Genomic DNA, 18,623 nt, shown 5'->3' with positions numbered 1-18,623 from the left:
CGATCGTGCAGTCATTAAGGGCGCTGGCATATTGCCCAGCTGCCTCGCTTGAAAAACACTTGCTCTGGGCAGTTTTATGATGTCTGTTTTCGCGAGCGGCTGCATCAATAAAATGTTAAATTTAACCGAGGCTTGGCAACAGTGGAAAATAGAACCCCATGCGCACGACATAAATCTGGCTGCCTCCTGGGGATCTCCCAAAGGCGCTATCAAAGTTTGACGCTTGTAGATGCGGAATTACAGGCCTGTAGCCCATATAGACCTCCAGCATGTTTGTAAACAAACGAGGTGGCGCTGCAGTCGCTAGCGAGCTCGTGGTAGGCAAAAGGTCGGGGAGTGGCGTCGCGGATAGGTGTTGAGCGCGGGTTTTCAAGGCTTGTAGGCGTGTTTCCAGTTTCTGCGAATCATTAAAATGGTCGATGCTTCCAACTTAGTAATTTGTTGAAGTACACGAGCTCGCGTTGGATACGTGCGGCCTATAAAGAGAAATAGTTTGCCCCTGTATTGTATATATGGTTAGTAGTAAACATGTAGAAAGCGTTCCTGCCGTTTATTTATGCGCTAGGCATTGAATAAAACAAGCTTTGACACTCTGCACTAGTGTCACTGCACTAGTTTTGCACTCTGCACTAGGACAATAGTGAGGGGAAGCGCTGGCCTTGTTTCGTCGGAGCAGACATGCGCTCATCGTCTGCTGACATACGTATGTGTCGCGCTGTGCGAAAAGTGGGGACAGCGTCGTGTCCCTGATCTCCTGTCTCGCTTAGCGCTGTTTTCAGCCGCATGACTACGCACCAGCCAGGCCGACTTGTCCTCTTGTTAAGCTGGTCGATTTGGTGAAAATTTTTGATTTCTAGAATTATTTTCTTTCCTAGCCCTCAAGTCTAGTTTCGTGACGAAAAATTATAGCAAAATATTGAGTACAAATTTATAAATTACGCTTTTTAGAAGTGTGGTCGTCAAAAATTGTGAGGTAATTTCTTTGATTTCAGTGCCGCATTTCTTTGACCAAAGCGAAAGCGAAGATGCCATAAACGAGGGAATAAACTTTAAGGTTCGTTTTGTGACCTCTCACATTTTCTGCGACTGGATCACTCACCTTCGTAATACGCATGAAAATCAAGTGATTCCATTTGTCGCAAACTATTCCTGAGACGTTGAGGAGCGTAATAAATCTCTCGATTTTTTCCCTACACGTGCAGTACTGTGTTAGTTATTTCTTGTAAGAAACGCTTTCACGTAACTATGCATGCATAAGTACTGTCGTATAGAAAAAGAACTAATCGCGTCATCGTACAAAACAGGGCTTTATGTACATGCTGGCATAAAAAAACTGCGCACTATCTACTCAATTATTTGAGACCTTGGGGGGACTTGACGACGGTGTTAATTATATTTATCCAGAACTGCACCAGGTATGGCTAAAAATAAAAGGAATTACTGAAACTAGCATAGGAATTTCATATTTGCACCAAGTTTAGTTACATATCGCATGCATGAATAACGAAAACACTTTTCGTTGCCGTGTCCCCTCTCAATCTCGCCACGTGTCTGTTAGTAGCACGCCTGCGGCTGCTTCTTTCCAAACAAGCTTCGCGATCATGTACTACCTCATGAAACATGACACATGCATGATGCAATGAAAAAGCATATGGCGTTTAGCACACTTAAGGTACGCTATTCTAAGCACACCAACGCGACCGCGCAAGATTGACACAACTTACCAGAGTTCTTTCTACTCGAATGAAATAATTACGTCGTCATATCAAGAAACAGTTTCAAGTAATTATTAAATGTCATAAAACGCGCCATTAAAACATGGTGTGCTATTAACAAAAAAAAACGCATTCCTTGGGGACGAGTGAACCTTTCGGCGCCCCGTGCACTCCGGCTCAAGGTGATAAGTAGGTACGTGTGCAGCTGCATATGTCTTTTTTTTCCTTGGGCAATTATCAGCCTACTATCCTGAAGTTCAGGTGAATGAACGCAGTAACTTGCATGCTATTAAGTGCATTGAGTGGCAATGCCTATCGACTCCCAGACTTCGCGCCAGACAGCCAATGCCTGTTAGCCAGTTTCCGAATGCGGAATTTATGCGCGAGAAACCTATCGAGGCTAATTTAATATTTTTTATGCTACTACGCGGATCCAGCAGTGACGCAGCTGGTCACTACATGCTGCTTCTGCAGTGCACAGGCTTGAAGCAGCCGCCGGTAGCTGCGGCAGCTGCGGTAGGCACGGGCAAGCGGAACCTGTTTTGCCTACCATGCGAAAGTCGCTGCTAACATCAGCGCCACCTCATCTTCGTGACGTCGCGGGGTGAAGGAGGTCCGTAGGTGCAGGCCCTCATCGGCTTATGGCATTGCTGGCCTATGCCCTTAGAGCAACGGTCTCGAACTCATCTGGTCACTGATAAACTTTTCCTTTTTACGCGCCAGTAGACGGAAAGTGTAGAGGAAAAAGAAGAGGGGAGGGGACAAATAAGAGAAGTAAAAATAAGCAAGATTAAGGAAATGTAATTTCTAGTTTGATGCGAGCAAGAAACAAAAACTGATGTCACAAGCTCCGATGAAGAAATCCCACTCGGGATCGGAACAGTTCTCTTCTGTTTTAGTGCCTTTTCAGTTTTTCTTTTCTTTTTTTTTTTCTGTCGTATTCAAAGTTTAGAGGCCCTGCTTCGTAATGGCAACTATTCATGCGAGCAGGTTGATGCAGCGTCAAGGGATTTCTATTTGCTGATACACGTTCTCTGAGAAGGAGGACGGAATGATGCTTTCCTGCAACAAAGCCTAAAATCTTTCGAGTCATTGGGCAGCCCGACAATGCTCTTCAGGCCGCATGCGGCTCGGGGGCCTCGTGCTGATATGTACCCCTTGAGGCTTGCAGACTTCGTCGCAACCCCGGGAAAAAAATTCTGCTTGTCTGCACCGCATAACACAAAGATGGCAGTTTTATCAGGGCCCGCGGCTTCTCTTTCGCTTTGTGCCGCGATTCTATTTTTAGGTCGTGGTGTGAATTTGTAGTACATTTTTGCAGTGGATTTGCGGTGGCCGAAAATAACTCGAAGCTCTTCACTACAGCGCCTCTTTTTTCTCTCCCCTGTTTTGTTCCTGCCTCCATATCTTCCCTCGTGGCACAGTTTAGGTTTCCATCTATGGTGAAGGAGACTGCGCCTTTCCTCCTATTGGGAGAGATACTGCGCCTTTCTTTCCCTCACAGCCAATTTAATATGGATAAAGTGCACGTTAAAGATCCCCAGGTGGTCGCAATTATTCCGGAGCCCTCCACTACGACACCTCTTTCTTCCTTTATTCTTTCACTCCCTCCTTTATCCCTTCCCTTACGGCGTGGTTCGGGTGTCCGCCGATATATGAGACAGATACTGCGCCATTTCCTTTCCCCAAAACCAATTATTAATATGATAAAGTGTAGAGTGAAAGAGGCACTAGAAAACGGGACGTCGTAGTGGAGGGTTCCGGAATAATTTCGACACTGAGCCGAAGTACCCTGGTTCGAACCCGGCTGCGGCGGACGCGTTTCGATGGAGGCGAAACGCTAAAGCGCCCGTGTGCTGTGCGATGTAAGTGCACGTTAAAGATCCCCAGGTGGTCGAAATAATTCCGGAGCTCTCCACTACGGCACCTCTTTCTTCTTTCACTCCCTCCCCTCTCCTTTCCCTCACGGTGCGATTGAGGTATGCACCAAAAAGTGACAATTACTGCGTAATTTCCTTTCCTCAAAACCACTAATTATTCCCTGCTCACTTCGTAGGCGTTCCAAAATATTTTAAATGAATTAAGGAAGGGTGCGGTAAACGAAGGAATAAAAGAAGGTGGACAGGGGGCACAGATTTTAAAGAATAGACAATATCCACCCTACCGTTGAATTTTTGCGAGTTACGGCAAGATTTGAAAGAACAGACAATATCCACGCTATCATTGAATTTTTGCGAGTTACGGCAAGCGTAACTCGCAAAAATTCAACGATAGCGTGGATATTGTCTGTTCTTTAAAATCTCTGCCCCGTAAGCATTCTCATCCTTTTTTATACCAGCTAAAACAACATGGCGGTCATATTCTTTCACCTCCTGTTAGAGCGCATGTAGATATCTCTCAAGTAGTCGAAAAGCAACACGTTCGGTTGCCACCATTGAGTTCCGTGCTTCGATCCTTCACTGGTACGCAAGTGCGCCTGTCTCTGTCGACGGTGCGCCGGACAGCCGATAGTCCCAAGGACAGCGCAAAGCGTTCGCCGTATAAATACGAAGAACAAAAAAATGGCCAGGTAACCGATCATGCATGCGTATGGGTATTTAAGTGTTAGCTGTGCACCTAACCATCGCTTAGTTGCTGATGTTCTGACAGCTATCTTTAACGGCGACGCATGGATCCAAGACGACGATATTCATTACTGCGCAGGTGATGTAGATACTTTTATTTCAAGGTGGCGCCGAAGCACCCTAGAGGCGCCCCCACTTACCTCTCCCCTTCCCTCACCCCCCCTTAAAAAATTTAGTGAAACGCATGTGCGTGTCTATCTTGTAGCGTTTCGCTGTGATGCTCACAACCTGCATTTTTCTCATTACTCTGTTCCCAGTGAATAAGCAGCAGCAGCGTCCCTGTTAAGGTCGTGGTTACCCTACACTACTTACCTCAGGCCCAGGAAATTTGGACACACGCTCCTAGTTTTCACTGCTGCTACCAGGTGCTGCATGACGCTGAACATTCAGGGAATTTCGAACGTTCGGTAGGTGCATTTTATTTCCTATAGCCATCGGAAATAGCTGGTGTGCGCGAAGGAAGTATTTTATAGATCAGATTTTGCACTAAGGAGGAAAAGGCAGCCGTGATAATCATAATGTCCGTGCAAAATCTCTCGGGATTGGCTAGTTTTCCCGTAATTACAAGTTCAAAATATCACTTTTGAGTTACGCAGTGTTTCCTACTGCGGCCATCAGATGGCGCTAGTTCCCAGATATGCAGGAAAGCTGGGCATGCTGGCTACCTATGCCTTGACTGTAAAAGGAGCGTGCCGCATGGAGTGTATGGCCTCGGGACAGTACCGACAAGGAATGCAATTCCATTCCCAATAGTTTCCAGTCAAGGAATTCAAGGGGTGTGTCAGTACACTTCGATAACTCCGAAACGCCACTAGACCATGGATGACTGTCAGATACGTCCTTTAGCTCACTTGTTAACTGCATCTTACTGTAGCGCCTACTGAGTAAGCCTTAGCGTCCTTCGCTGTTTGGGCAGACCAGGGCGGAGCTTGGAATGGCAAGCGCGGAATGAAAAGGCCAACGCCGGTGACCGCAGAAGATCAATCGAGCTCGGTCCTCTTCATGGACTATGAATATATTCGGATTCTTCAATTCAGGCAATGGAATAGACTTGTTTGAATTTGCGAGGCAAATTAAACAAGCTTAACGAAATATACGCCAGTTTAGGCCGAATTATTAGTGATTCCAAAGAAATACACAGAAGGCAAAAGAAAGATATTTCTGTTGGCAGTAGTACTACATACTAATTGTTCGATATTATCTACACATTCGCGATGGGGATATACTAATCAAGCACATTATACTGCGAGCAAGACTGGCAACTAACGTTGCATACAACGGGAACCGCGAATACTATAGACATGCTGTGTCAGCGTATAAACGCCATTTTCCAGGGTTTTTCTGAATGGAAAGGAATACAATACAATACAGTACCATAAAATACATTCATTTACGAGCAGAAAATTTCAGAACAAGAAAGGCACGAAAAACCTTGTATCATGATAGTCCTAGAATGCAACCACGAACTAAGGGGCTGTGCTTTGCGCTTCCCTGCACGACCTGCACAGTTCATTGCAGTGAACTCCTCGATGTCGGTCGTGCCTCGGTGCCACCCTTTTCGTGGTTTTCGTGCCCCGAGAACTTGTGAGGGCAGGAGTACCTTTTACCATGGCGCACAATTAAATGAAGCCTACGGGCACTCATCATCATGACGATTTGTTCATTGTGGACTACAAGTATTGCACGAGGAGAAACGCGAGGTAAAGCATATTACGGAACAAAATTATGAGATTACTGCGGCACCCGCGTTGGAGCAATTCGTAAGCATTGACGCCTACTCGCCCCTATTTGCCTAAATTAATCAGGTTCCATCATTGCCCATTTTGATTTTTCAAACTTGGCGCCACGCTTCGTTTTCAAATTTGGCACCACGCTTCGCTTCGGCCACACTTCCGGTTTTTCAAATTTTGCGCCACTCTTGCTCCGGCCCCGCCCGCTTTTTGGACTTCTTTGGGTCTAATTAATTTACGAATTAGCCCACACGCTCCTCACCCGCCGCGGTGGCTCAGTGGTTAGGGCGCTCGACTAATAGTAATTGCTTTTTTTTGGGGGGGGGGGGGGGGAAACGAAATGGCGCAGTATCTGTCTCATATATCGTTGGACACCTGAACCGCGCCGTAAGGGAAGGAATAAAGTATGGAGTGAAAGAAGAAAGGAAGAAGGAGGTGCCGTAGTGGAGGGCTCCGGAATGATTTCGACCAGCTGGGGACCTTTAACGTGCACTGACATCGCACAGCACACGGGCGCCTTGGCGTTTTTCCTCCATGAAAACGCAGCCGCCGTGGTCGGGTTCGACTACTGATCCAGAGTTCCCGGGTTCGAACCCGACCGCGGCGGCTGGGTTTTTATCGAGGAAAAACGCTAAGGCGCCCGTGTGCTGTGCGATGTCAGTGCACGTTAAAGATGCCCAGGTGGTCGAAATTATTCCGGACCACTACACTACGCAACCTCTTCTTCCTTTCTTCTTTCACTCTCTCCTTTATCCCTTCCCTTACGGCGCGGTTCAGGTGTACAACGATATATGAGACAGATATTGCGCCATTTCCTTTCCCCCAAAACCAATTATTATTATCATCACATGCGCCTCAAATTTCCCCTGCGAGATTTTTTGAAGCTGTTTGTAATGCAACCATTCTTTTTCTTATAATTCAGTTCGTTAGAACGTTATCGTGATGACAAGCTCGTGATGACACGAAACCGCAAACATAGCCGTACAATGCTTAGGCATTAATAAAACATTCGCGCTGTCCTTCTGACCCGAACATTTTACTTCTATGTATTTCCCGCTTCAGTTTTGGTGGCGCCATCTGTGGAACATGTTCCCAACCATCTTGCACGCGCACGCGTTTCGCCGGCGAGTTTCTTTTTTGCGTTTTTAGGCACCGCTCGAGTCAGTCGGCTCGGCAGCCGGTTCGCCGGCTATCACGTGGCGTCCGCGTTCCCTTCGCAACACGGCGCGAATTTTTCTCCCGCCCGCGACAGATGTTCTCCGCTTCGGCGAGCGAGGGTCGTGTGGTGGGAGCCGCGTAAAGGAAGAGGGCCCCACGCGGGTTTGTGTAGTAGTGTCCGCCACCGAGGCGGAGGCGCGAAGAGTGGCATAACGGGCGCGTAAAAAGGAGAAAAAGCTCTTATTGGAGTTCCCTCGCGCACGCCGGATGCGCATCGCGCGTTTCGATAACGACTGCTGTGTTCGCGTCGCTGCTCTGTGTGTCACCTCTGTCGCCGTCGGCTGCTCGCCTTCGCCGGAACTTTTCTGAGACGTCGCCGCCGACTTCCGTGCAACACGACTCTCACGGGACCGGCACACGCACGCACTCGCATCGTGGACCGGCGGCTACGCATTCGCTACCTCCTCGGCACGAGCGGATACCTGTTTCATCGGCTTGTTTTCGGCCAGTTTTTTTTTTCATTTTTTTAACGCCCTGCTCTGCGTTTTCTGTGCGGATTCCCCCTCACATTTAGTTTTTTTTTCGCCCCCTCTCCCATTCGTCGACCAACCCTTACGGGAGCTGCGATCAACGAGTCCGGCCGAGTGGATGATCTAGAAGGTGAGCGCCTTCTAATTGTCGTATCAGTTATCCATTATCTTATAAAAGCTGACCGTCTGTCGCGCTGGAGAAGCGTGTTTTTTTCTTTAGTTTATCCGGACGACGTCTATGATAATAATAATAATAATTGGTCTTTGGGGAAAGCAAATGGCGCAGTATCTGTCTCATATATCGGTGGACACCTGAACCGCGCCGTAACGGAAGGGATAAAGGAGAGAGTGAAAGAATAAAGGAAGGAAGAGGTGCCGTAGGGGAGGGCTCCGGAATAATTTCTACCACCTGGGGATCTTTAACGTGTACTCCTTAGGTGGTGTACATTATTTCGGAGCCCTCCACTATGGCGCCTCTTCCTTCCTTTATTCTTTCACTCTCTCCTTTATCCCTTCCCTTACGGCGCGATTCAGGTGTCCAACGATATATGATAACGAACACATCTTGTTCAGGGACAACGTTTGTCAACGACTTCGCGCTATGGTGGATTAGATGAGAGCATTTTAGCGATCATGTTCCTGTATAACCGTTAGTTTAACTTCTCCGGAGCAGAAAATCTTGTTACTTCGTCTGTTATATCCGTAGCGTAAAATGGTAGATCAATACGAACTAAGAACGCGAGCACACACTGACATCGCACAGCACACTGAAGTTCTTGCATTTCTCTTCCATTGTAGATGCGTCCGCAGATGTCGGGATTCGGTCACATGACATTCCGCTTAGCAGCAAAGCTACTAAGCAACCGCGATGTGCCAAACAACCGTCCAAAATTCATCATGCGGTAGCGCGAGTTCCACTAAAAGCAATGTTTGTTGGGTGATGCGCGCAATTTCAAATATGCCTCTCATGTGCTTTCAGCGCGACCGCTCGAATTTCTCCTTTGTTGAATTTTTTAAAGGATGAAATGATATTTGCTCCCACTCCTCTACGTCCGGGAGCCCCGCCAATGCGGATCGATAATGTGGCGCCGAAAACGACCCGATTTCGTTCCAATGTTAATCTATTTTCTTTCTGTTTTATGCTTTTCTATCTGCGCATTAAAACTGTGCACAACTTGGATTTCCACCTAGCATGTTATTAATGTAGTCTGTACAGCTCACTGCCTTACAAAAACAAAACAACGCAAAGTACAAAGACAGAAGGAATTGAGAGGACAACACAAAATATCTGCTCTCATCTCCTCAACAAACATATAAATAAAAATAAACACAATTATGTAGACAAGGAGAATGAAGCGACAGACACAGCACTGAATAGTTATGTCCCTTCGTTCTGCCTGTCCTCGTATTTCCCGCACCGCTTTCCACTCTACACGCATACTACAGGGTGTTGACTTTTATTGAACGGACAATAAATGAGGCAGTATAAACTGAAAGTGAGCTACAACACGTTAAGTAGCTAGCCGGTTAGGTTCACACATTTGATTGAACGATGCGTAAGACTGTCATAACCCAACTTCAAAAGCGGTGACTTCTTGTTGTATTTGGCGTTATGTAAAAAAAAAAGAACATGCATTGAATATCACCAGACACCCTGTATATTTTCAAACACCGCAGAAGCGACTGCACGCCGTACACTTTCATTTTTATTTCTCGCTCCGGCCTGTTGACGCCTAGTCGGAAGGCGCCTCTCCTATGCACGCGCGCTGTTTGAGCTTTCTCTTCTGCCACATTCCTTTTATTTCCTGTTCTTTTTGCGATGCACCAACCTGACCGGTTGGGCGAGGCGCGCTTTGCGACCGCTTGTATTCCCTGGGCGTTCTCCTAGCTGAGGCAAAGTAAGGAAGGATCCAGGGAACGCTAGGCGGAGGAAACACGGCTTCTCGGCCGACACACTGTGAAGGGAGCCGCGTCGCTTAAAAGAAGAAGAAAAAAAAAAACGCTGAAATGCGAGAATGGACCTACTTCGATGGGAAAACGTAGTTTAATGACATGCTTTTTCATGCACCATTCTGCGAAGAATTGAGATCTTCCATTCACCATCTCGTCTGTCTATTTGATATGTAGGCTATACATCTGCATACCTGCTCAAATACAGACACGTACAGTCTTGGGCAAAAGTCTCAAGGCCAAAGGATTTCTGCTTCTGCCCCGTAACAGAGCCATTACGGCACTTTTAAAGACCGAATGACCATAAAATGCTAGCAGAAGCTTCCTTCTTGCGGTAGAGAAGCTTTCTGCTTGACCTGTGTTTTGGATGATTTGCTGCACGGAGCATTCTAGGAACATTAATTTCGCTACAGCCACTTAACCACTATTCACAGCGTGTAGAAGCACTAACTAGAGCACCAAAAGGTTGGAAATCTTTTGACCTGAAGCATTTTGGTGCTCCCAGAATTTTTCAAAGTTTACTTTTGGTGCTTCTAAAAACGGAAGCACTGAAAGATTTAAAGTGTTGGTTGTTCGGATAAACTACCTTAAGAATTAGTGCACTCCTGGGAGTTGTAAACAAAGATTTAGCTCGACCAGCTGCATTGCTAATCGAAAACCACAACATCAGACATACCATAGACGGCTGAATATGTTGATATTTTACTTTTTTCTTGCGCTCACTTTGTGGACGATCATTTAACAGCTGCCGGATACTCAAAGCGGCAGGGACAACTGCAGGAAGCTCTCAAAAACTAACATAAATTTTCTTTTTGTTTTTGCTTTTACAAATATCGGCACCAAATATTTTAGCTGATCTGAAAAATATATACTCAAAGCTTGGAACTGTGAATAAATTGACACTCACACTATCTGCGGATGCAGCACGCACTGACAGAACAAAGGTTATCGCAATATGGTTAGCATTTGACCTGCACCAATTCGCCTTTACTGCGGATTTCGTAGCATCATAATCATGTCAGCGTAATTTTAACATCATGTCAGCCTAATTTTTAAAAATGGGCAAAGTGGTCTTGGCTTCTTTTCTGAAGTAGTGAACTCGGCAACAAGCTGTTTGAAATAAGTAAGAGCGTCGTGTTCAAAGATCAAATAAGATTTGTTTTGATTGCATTTTTCCGTTGTACAGAAAGGACATTTCTGGCCTGTTATCTTGTAGCGCCGATTTTGCACTGTCTTGGCTAATTTTTGCAACCTGGAACTACTTCAGCTGGCAGTGAGAAATCGCCATACATTCTGTAAAAAGCTGTGACATTGGTTAAGACTAGCGAGCGATGTATAGTATACTCTGTATATCTAGCCGTAAATGTCAAATGATGCCACTAATGCATACTGCTCTATTAAACCCATACACTGCTGGGTTGCGGTTGCTGAATGCCTTGCCTTTCCCGGGGTGCTCCATTTCATGCCGATGTAGTTGCACCTTCATTTCTGTTCGCTCTGGCCTGTCGCTGGCTCATTAGCTCTACGCACGCCACAACACATTTTTCTGAATGCACTATGCTTTAACTCTGAACTTGCTCGCATTCATTCAAAGATCATTCATCACACTTAGAAACACTGCCACCCAATTAACTCAAAAGGGATGGCATTCTGAACTGTGAGAAGAACACGATGCAGATCGTAAAATAACGCACGCGGCTCGCTCAAATTTGTTCATGCAAACGGCTAACTCGAGTTTACGACCGTTGTTAATTGCTTATAGTTGTCAGGTGCCAGTACAGGCATGTTAAAAAACCTTGCCGTGCAGAAACCGTGACCCAGCCAATACGTCAAGGCCGTCGACAAGATATATACCATTGTCACCTTTGAGATTTTTACCTCTCTACGGTCGAAAACTCGAGATTTTTTTTTTTTTATCGTAGCCTGAAATGTGTCACTTTTCTAGTCTGCCCATTGTGGCGCGTGCAAGGAAGACGTCCCGGACCGCGCTTATAGGCTTCTTTTATCACCCACGTTATCTTTGTACGACGCGCGACAGTGCCACTTGAGCCGCCGAGAGCACGGGAGGTTTTTTGGACTGCGGCGCTAGGCTAAGAACAGTGTCTTAACAGCTTCTCGCGGGCCTTCTCTCAGCATGGAACAATGCGTCGCTAGCTGACCGACCTCGATCGACTTGATGGAGTTTGGCGAAGAGGATTCGCCGATAACGAGTGTCATTCTTGCTCCGTCTCTTGCCTTATTCTTCGCCCAAGGGCAGCAAAAGAAATCACAGGGGGCGCTTCTTGGAAACGATTCCTGAATATATCAGCAAGGCACGAGGGAATTGACCTACGCTCCATCTTTTTTTTTTTTTTTTGCCAGCGGTACCTACTCCACATACGGCATTCACGTTTGACGAGTGGCTTCTTTACCCCGAAAAACACAGTAAACGTATCTAAGAAATCCTAACCCGACTGGACAAGTCGTAAAAAGTATTACATCTCCTCGCACATTTTATTGTTGTAGCTCGATAATATGGTTTTGTTTATGGGGTTTAACGTCCCAAAGGGACACATGCTATGAGGCACGCCCTAGTTGCGGGCTCCGGATAATTTCGACCACATGGGGTTCTTTAGCGTGCGCTGACGTCACACAGCACACGGGCGTCCAGCATTTCTCGTACTTCAAAACGAAACTATACCGCGGTCAGGATCGAACCTGCGTGTTTCGGGTCAGCAGCCGAGCACCATAACCACTGGGCCACCGTGGCGGTGGTGTGAGTTGTTAGTCAATAATATGAGTTGTTAGTCAAGCAAAATAAAGACAAACATAGCACTTATGTTCAGGATCCTGACGTGAATATATTTGGTTGTTTTCATTAGTGAGTCGCTCTGGGTGTTTTTAAAATGTGGTTTTATCCATTACACTTATACCTAGCACTTCGTCTGTCATTCAATATTTGTAGCGTTCTTTTTTGATGGATCACCCCATTGTTATGCCTGCGAGGGTCCTCAGGATGCCAGGAATAAATAAATAAAAATAAATTGTCCATTAAAGCCAGGCAGGCTAAATAGACCCGAAGGAATTTTATTACTAATAGTAATCAGGTAAGTCATACGATGAAGACGGCGCTCAACTCTACCGTAACCACAAGAAAGAAGTTTAGGTGGGATAAGCACTCTAGCTTTATTATGTACTACGCCCTCGTTCTTACTGTGTTTTAATTATTTTTCTTTCTTTTTCTTTGCCCATACTTATATATGTATTTTATGGCCCACACTACTTTATATGTCTCTTCCGCTACGTCCCAGGGGAGATCAGAGAGCCTCGCCGGGCCCGCTCCCCCGGCTGTGGGTCGCTATGTAGCTCCCCCCCCCCCCCCCCCCCAACCACCTCATCATTGTTTTTTTCATTTTCCCCACCTACGGGTGGTAAAATTACATCATTGTCTTCGGGCCTGTTGATTTATTTTAAGATTGGATTAAGCCTGTTGCACGTGAGTGGTTCAGGCAGGGGATTATTATTTTTCATTCTTTTTAGGTCGCCCCAACCTGACAAATGTGCCTCGGCCACAATGCGGGTCGTTAATACTCCTAATTTGCATGCGTATACCTTTCCCGGGCCGTGGGAACGTCTGCCCCATCTATACAAGTGACTGAGAACGGCAACTCGAAGTATGTGAGCGTTTAGCCGAGCGGTCTTTGTTATCTGTTAGCCGATGCGTGGTTCCGCGTGTAACTAAACAAGGGCCCAACCAAGAGTAGTTAACAACCGGTCGCGGCAACCCAGGTCGTTGACTACGGCTCCGGGAGACCTGTCCCGCAAGGCAACATCTGTGCATCGTCAACAAGCTACTCCTGTTATAGCTTCATGTGTATTGTACGCAGGACCCTAGTGACAACCGAATGTACTCCATGTCTTTATAATGGTGCCTGTTTCCCAAAGCTTATGAAAATGCCAGCGCGCAAAAACCCTACCTCTGCACCAATGTCGTTAGGCATGCGGGTGACTGTTTTATAAATAAGACGGTAAACAGGCTGTGCAAAAGCAAAATTAATAAACACTTTTGTTTTAGAGCTACCACGCGGAGACATGAACTTCTTTTGCGTCGTATACACAAGTTAATTTATGTTTTCTCGTTTTACCAATAACAAGACTTACGTTGATTTCCTCAATGACTGGAATGACAGCAACTATATTTACTCGCTTTTGCATTTCCCTTTCTATACAAAGATACATCTCGAATAACAAGAATATCTCAAACTTCATACGTCAGAAGTCTCATCAACGATTCATTTAAAGCAAAAGCTTCGTTATTCACATCACATTTAGGCCATTGACCTTTGAGTACTGTTTTCATATGATGCATTCAATTCCACTTTTACTTCCCAAAAAGTTTTAGAGAGTCAGGTAATGTTATCAGGTACAAGTGTGTACCTTTGTCTCTGCACCATTTTTTTTTTCATTTCTATTAGAGAGGCGGTTGCATGATGACTATACTGGACCATGACGTTGTCGAAAATGGTTTCGTTTACTGCATGAGACAATTATCGAGAATGTTGTTGGCGTAGTCACGGATCCTGTATACAGAGAGAGAGCGATAGCTGCCAATTCTCCCCTCCGGAGAGCAAAAGTCCAGGGAGTGTTTTTTTTTTTTCAGTGCCGATAAAAACTAAGGCATGTTTCGACAAATGTGAATAAATAATCACGCATTGAAGGTGTCTCTTCATACATGAACTAAATAGCCGAACGACGACCTTACAAGCTTCAAAACAACCATTCAGGTTAGACACGTGCTTAGATGAAAGGCCGAATGGTTTCATATAATTGGTGCGCGCTGGACTCATTACCATAAAGGCGCCTGTTATTAACGCGTTCTCATCACGTCTAAACTACATAAGAGTGGAAGTTCCTGTAGCTTTGAGCATGCGCTTGTGGAGTCCGCTATTCAAGATGACACCTCATAATCCAGACTCCCTCAACCGCTGTTCTGCTATAATAAATCAAAATCTTTTCACAGACGTTTACGGCAAGTAATAGTTTATACTCGGAGAGGGCGGTAAATAGAAAAGGCCACAAAGGAAAACTAACGATTCGCCCCGACGCATGTAATCCGGTGTGAGTGTACGATCGAGGGCCTCTCACAAAAAACAACGTGTGGTGCTGACGCACCGTTCTGTACAGGAAACCTGCCATCGCGACATATGCAGGCCGTGTTATGGACAGACGCGATGCCATTTGGAGTAGAGGGCCGTGCACTTAGTGTATCTTCCTGCAGGTGGCGAGCTATTGGTGGCACCGTCTGTTGCACAATGACCGCTTGCAATACGAGTCACTGAGCGTGCAATCCCCGGATACGCTTTGTTTTCAGTGTTTATAGTGACATATGGATCGCTATCGTCTCATTTCTCCAATGTAGCTTTTCTAAAGTAAACGGACTCCTTTCTAAAGTAAACGGAGCATGAAGTCTTTGGAATTCAAAAATTCCAGAAAAAGAGACACGTTCCTCTTAAATTTTTTAAAAATATCACGTCCCCTTCCCCTTTTCTCATCTTAATGTCCTAAACGACGTTTCGAAATGAAAACACGGCCTGCCATTTGTGAGGGAAACTGTTTTCGTTGTCTTCTTGGAGAAAGAGGAGTACGTATACACTCCGCAAGGCCTCACACTCTGGGGCTCATAGAAGCCTCTTGCAAGCCGCTGCTCCTAGGGCGCTTATCGCCGCCCTGACAGTCCCGGCGGTAAACAGGCCGATAAGAAGCCATCGCGGCCAGACGCCGGGAGCGCGGACTCTCTCCGTGTTTGCACTCCGTCTCACAAAATCCATGCAATGTTACGGACGCCGGATCCGCAATCAACCAATCAAAAGAGCCGACGCATTCCTTCTCCAGTGCACCTCGTACTCCTGCGCGCAAAGCACATCCTAACCCTAAAAATTGTCCCGTTTAAGAAGTAGGCGCGGGAGGCGGTTACTGCGCATGCGCTGTGCGAATGAAACGCAGTTTATGTCGAATTTCATTGTGCTATACAAATGCGCTAAAGTGTAGTCGCCGAATCTCCGAACAGTTTTCACCCTGCGCATTTGGTATCGCCTCAGTGATCCCACTATACCTAACACAAAGCTGCGCCGTTTTAGTGACGTGGACTGCAGGCAGGGGCGCTGCACGCGTTTTCCCGCTCGTGCCATGCATTGCACGCGAGCGTTTGGCGGTTGGTTGTCGTTGTGACGTCGGCAGCTGCGGGAGTAGGTCGGTCTTTCCGTCGGGAGGGATGACGGATCGTCGGCGCGTGGCCCTCGTATTATCTCTCCCTTTCCCCCCTCCTCCTCCTCTTCCTCCTTCACTTTCCTCACCCTCTCTCTTCTCGACAGTTGTTGCTAGAGGGGGTCGGCTCCCTGGCCGATGTAGTACCTCCACATCCTCTGCGCTGGCCCCGCAGTTGATGCGGCGGATCGCTTCTCGGCTCGCGGTGATATATCTGCTGCCGCCTGGAGATGCGTTCTTTCCTTGGACCTTGTTTGTGTGTTTGCGTCCTTGTTTGTTTGCGGTAGCGTGAGTGGCACTTTCGCTGAACGCTCTCCGACGTTTGATGGCGTCGTCGCAGGCGGGCCACTTCCGGTTGAAAGCACTTAGCACTTTGTCCGTCATTTAGTCCGGTCAGGGGCAGCTGGCGTGGGACGTCCCCTTTTATGCAGTGGAGTGCCCTGCAAATACGGGACCTTATGAAGAGAAAAACAGGAAGAAGCAAAAGATAGCATTGCTGACGGGACAGAAGTAACGGCAGGCAGCCGTGCAATCCGTCGGGTTTTGAAAGCTTGCGCACGTAGAATATACCTCCGTTGTTACTCTGCAAGTGCGGCAGAATTGTTTGGAGTGCGTCAGAACGTATGCATTGCTATGACAGCTGTGTGATGTGAAACGATACATCAAGCTGCAAGGTACGGGCGGCTACGAAGGATTCTCAGCAAGGTCGCTGTGTGGTTCGGAAAAATGCTGCACAGTGCATAATGATGCATCATTCAGGTTTAAGTTTCCTGTTAATGGCAGGGTCATTGTTCTTTGCATTTTCTTTTTGTTGCGTTGTCTGACATAGGTCTTTGCTTTCGCGTTTAAGGCCTTGCCAGAATCGACCAGCTGTCGACGTCGATCTTTTTTTTTTTTTTCGGGCGCCGTTTCTCACGCACCGACCGATGTCTGGTTATGGTAGTGCACTTAAGGGATCTAAGCCTACGTGCAAGGCACGAGACATTTAAATTTGGGCCGCTTTTTTGGCGCCCATGCCCTTCGTCTTCCTCCTGGGATGCGTAGCTTTAAGAGCCATAGCGGAGTGCGCACATTTTCACCACACTCTAGTAGCGACCTCAAGTGAAGTTGCTTTTACTCCTTCTAACCATCTCATTTTTAGCCCGTAATGCGTGTCTGATTGCTTTGAGTAAGCTGCTCTTTGATAAGTGCTTGTTCAAAACAGGCAACCTAATACGCGGTGGATTTTATTCTGACTGTACTCTAAATAGATAATAAGCCTGTTATACGTCAGTGGTGTTATACGTCATTGGTTTACATTCTTTTTATGGCAGCTCCACCATACTATATGTACGCTAAATAGAAAGGAGGAATACTGCGCGCTTGCAGCTAATTAACTCTACGTGGAGTGCGAAGGGTTTCTTGTGAAATGGGTTTTACTTTATGTTCGGCCTACTTAGACGGTCCTGATGTCTAAAGTCATCACTTGATTACATGTATGCTTCAAGAAGAAAAAAAAGCATCCTAGCTCGATTTCACGTGCTGAACTATGCGGCAGGTTCGATAATTATGTCTAGGATCTTATCCAACCTTCGTAGGCACGAAATTGTCACGTAGAAAAGCCAAAAAATTTCTCACTAAAAGTTAAAGAAAACCCCCACAACTGTCATACGGGCATCTCCCTCCCTTATCCCTTCCCATACGGCGCGGTTCAGGTGTCCAACGATATATGAGACAGATACTGCGTCATTTCCTTTCCCCAAAAACCAATTATTATTATTATTATTATTATTATTATTATTATTATTATTATTATTATTATTATTATTATTATTATTATTATTATTATTATTATTATTATTATTATTATTATTATTATTATTATCTACGTCCTGACACTGTGGGTATATACGACCAAAGCAAAGAGCTGCTGAAGCTTTTGTTATGACTGATAAAGATTACATGTCATGCATAATATTGAAGCTTGGCAAAGCGCTGTCGTTCCACATGCTTCTGTGCCTTCATTTTCCTCTCCTGTTTAAAATAAGCACACATGCACATGCACACGCGCGCAAACGCACGCACAGGTGCGGAAGCAGTTAAGATGCATTGCTTAATGGTGTGGTAGGATGAATACTAGTGAATGCATGTAAACTCTGCACATCTTCCCCATTGTATCGACTGCATTAATGGCCGCATTTCTAGCGCAGCCCGGCTATGTCGTTTGATTTATTTTCTTGCAAATAAGCTGATTAAATCGGACAGTTTGTATGCACTACAGCATATGGATCAGCGCCTCCAAATTCAAACGGCGAGTGCTTCCAAGCCTAATGCGCAACTAGTTACAGAGTCGATTCGCATAATAATAATAATAACAATAATAATAATAATAATAATAATAATAATAATAATAATAATAATAATAATAATAATTGTTTTTTTGGGGAAAGGAAATGGCGCAGTATCTGTCTCATATATCGTTGGACACCTGAACCGCGCCGTTAGGGAAGGGATGAAGGAGGGAGTGAGCGAAGAAAGGAAGAATGAGGTCCCGTAGTGGAGGGCTCCGGAATAATTTCGACCACCTGGGGATCTTTAACGTGCACTGACATCGCACAGCACACGGGCGCCTTAGCGTTTTTGCTCCATAAAAACGCAGCCGCCGAGGTCGGGTTTGAACCCGGGAACTCCGGA

At 46.0% G+C, this 18,623-nt stretch overlaps 1 protein-coding gene across 1 annotated transcript in view; it reads left to right on the top strand.

Moving 5' to 3' along the window:
* Nucleotides 1–7,754: 7,754 nt before the first annotated feature.
* axo (axotactin) overlaps nucleotides 7,755–18,623 on the top strand; it is a 140,030-nt gene continuing 129,161 nt past the window's right edge. The window contains exon 1 of the mRNA XM_077639090.1: nucleotides 7,755–7,887. The gene's annotated coding sequence lies outside the window, so the exon portion shown is untranslated. The remainder of the gene's footprint in view (nucleotides 7,888–18,623) is intronic.

Source organism: Amblyomma americanum, chromosome 10, assembly GCF_052857255.1.
Source record: "Amblyomma americanum isolate KBUSLIRL-KWMA chromosome 10, ASM5285725v1, whole genome shotgun sequence".
Lineage (NCBI taxonomy): Eukaryota > Metazoa > Arthropoda > Arachnida > Ixodida > Ixodidae > Amblyomma > Amblyomma americanum.
Note: the sequence above shows the minus strand (reverse complement) of the source record. Positions and strands in the feature narration are given on the sequence as shown.